At 29.7% G+C, this 3,034-nt stretch overlaps 1 non-coding gene across 1 annotated transcript; it reads left to right on the top strand.

Annotated features, from left to right (window-relative positions):
• The first annotated feature begins 2,625 nt into the window (after positions 1–2,625).
• Positions 2,626–2,698, top strand: TRNAT-UGU. The gene has a single exon. It is a non-coding gene; the product is annotated as a tRNA-Thr (tRNA).
• Positions 2,699–3,034: the final 336 nt, after the last annotated feature.

Here is a 3,034-nt window from a genome sequence, read left to right as displayed (position 1 = left end):
CTCAATCGGACGGGCAAACGGAGGTGGTTAATAGATGCTTGGAAGCTTATTTACGTTGTTTTGTCTCAGGGAAACCTACCCACTGGTTTTCTCATCTTGCTTGGGCCGAATATTGGTATAATACGAGCTTCCATGTGTTCGCGGGAATGACTCCTTTTCGGGCTTTGTATGTGATAAGACCTTGGTGTTTGGGAACAAGTTCACGAAAGAGTAAATTCAAGAATCAAAAGAATCAAAGATGAATTAACGAAGGAACTTTATTGACGGACAAATTCTATACAAAGATAGGCAGAACTTCGAGGGTCTGCTTCCTCCCCTTGCTTGGAATGATTCCAAGACTTTTCTACTTCCAGATTATTTCTCCCCCCCCTTCTCCATTCGGCTTACCTCCTCTTTTATACAATTTCCTTCCTTTCCTTTTCCCCTGCCAGCTAACCAGAAAACCTACTACTAACACTAAGAGTTCCCACTTAAGGCTAAAATAACTCTCCCACGATCAAGCCCTGCCCTTTCCTAAGTCTTTGCTCTTCCTAATGTACACTTGCCTGAGTAAAGGCTTATCACTTTCTTTCTCTATTCTAAGTGTTTCTGGCTCTAAATCAGTTCTAGTACCTATCAATTTTGGCATCAAAGCAATGATTTTGAGCATGACTGTTAGGGAATTACATTTCCTCCTGGTGGAATTTCTTGGATCTTCAAAAAAAAAGACTTTGTAAGTTTCAGTACAGTACGGGTAATAAAATGAATTATTAATTATTCAAATTTAACATTGGGATTCCTTTCTCAAAGATGTTCATTTGTACGTGTTTCATCTATATCACAAGGCTTGTGATAAGAAAAAAACTTTCGCTCAGATACGTTTGTAGAATTAGAATGAACGAGAAAGATAACGAATTTTGAACCGCTAACGGTAGGATAAATAATTAGGGAATCAGATGGACCTTTTTGGGGATAGAGGGACTTGAACCCTCACGATTTTTAAAGTCGACGGATTTTCCTCTTACTATAAATTTCATTGTTGTCGATATTGACATGTAGAATGGGACTCTATCTTTATTCTCGTCCAATTAATCAATTCTTCAAAAGATCTATCAGATTTTGATGGAGTAACTGATTTGATCAATGAATATTTGATTCTTTTTTCAACTTATAATTGATTCACAACAATTCTTTCATTTTTCATGAAAATTAAAAGAAATACGGATTTGTGTTGTCATTAATCATTTGAAGATAGTATTTCAGTACGTATACGTATAGAGTTTTATTCTTCATCCTTTCTGGAGTGATTCTTTTACTAACGCACTGCAGCCAACTCGATTTGTTAGAACAGCTTCCATTGAGTCTCTGCACCTATCCTTTTGTATTATCGCTTTCTGAACCCTTGTTTGTTTTCAGAAAACCGGATTTGGCTCAGGATTGCCCATTTTTAATTCCAGGGTTTCTCTGAATTTGAAAGTTATCACTTGGTAGGTTTCCATACCAAGGCTCAATTCAATTAAGTCCGTAGCGTCTACCAATTTCGCCATATCCCCCCTTTTGTGATTAGGATCTCATTATGATACCGTTTTTCCTTTTTATTTCATTTATATTATGATGGAACTGTTGAATTCATTAGATAGCGGTTCTCATATTGAAAACTGTTTTCTTATATTTGGATTTCTTGTCTATCTTCTTTCATCTCTCTCGCAAACTCATATTTGGTCCAATTAGAATCTATTATTTCTCTATTCACAAATCAATATAGAATATAGATGGATACATATCACATAATATAGTATACTTAATACTATATTATTATATATGAATATATAGTATTATTACACCTATATTATAATTCTACTTAATATATATTTTACATATATATACATTTCCCTATTTATATCGTTTTTAGCGTACAATTTTGAATACTTGAACGGTCGATTCTTTTGTTTTTGTCTTATCTTTGCGAATTTCAAATAACTATAACTAAAAGGGAATCTATTTAATATAATAGCCATAACGAATCTAATGGCTATAACTAATAATTCCTTTTTTTTTTTTGAATAATGAAATTTAGAATGGATAATTTAATATAATGTAATTAATATGTATTAATTATATGTTCTTCTATATATAGAATAATAGAATAAGATTTTACTTTAATTACTACTAGATTATTTTTAACTTTTAAAATTCTAAATGTATAGAAAATTAAAATATTTTATGTAATAAAATTAATAGTTTATATAGTAATTTAATAGTAATAAAATAGTTTAATATTAAAGAAATAGAAAATAGAATTAGATTAGTAAAAAAAAAAAAGAATTTTGAATTTCAAATATCATTAAAAAAAAAAAAAAAATTGACTATCTAATTAAGATATTGATTATTGATAATCATATATTTGCTATGATATATAGATCAAAATTATATATTGCTATATTAATCGGTATATTAATTGTTATGTTCTATTCAAATATCCAATATTTATTTTAAATTCTATTATATGGTTTTTATATTAAATTAATATAAATTATTCTATATTCATAGTAATTGGGAAGAGTTAAGAATGAACATTTAATAGCTAAGATTTAAGATTCCAGTAGTTTACTAAATTCCTATGTGTGTACAATTTATTTTATGCGAGCCCGCTTAGCTCAGAGGTTAGAGCATCGCATTTGTAATGCGAGGGTCATCGGTTCGACTCCGATAGCTGGCTTTTCTCCATATGTTTGATCCTTATTATTTATATTTATATAGTTTTATTTATATTTATATAGTTGATAATATGTATATTTATATAGTTGATAATATGAAATCAAAGAAATTGAAAAGGCTTCTTCCCCCTTTCCCAAAGGGCATCGATCCGTTATCTCATAAGAACTTCCAATTATTAAAAAAGATTGTAGGAGTTTGATCTATGTAGACCAAATCAATCAAGAAAAGAACCCTTCAAATTTTATATTTATATTCATTTTAATACGATATATTCTATATATTATATATAATATATTAAGTTAAGGCCCGGATATTGATATACAATTCATCTAATTAT

Source organism: Morus notabilis, unplaced genomic scaffold (genome assembly GCF_000414095.1).
Source record: "Morus notabilis unplaced genomic scaffold, ASM41409v2 Scaffold1268, whole genome shotgun sequence".
Lineage (NCBI taxonomy): Eukaryota > Viridiplantae > Streptophyta > Magnoliopsida > Rosales > Moraceae > Morus > Morus notabilis.
Note: the sequence above shows the minus strand (reverse complement) of the source record. Positions and strands in the feature narration are given on the sequence as shown.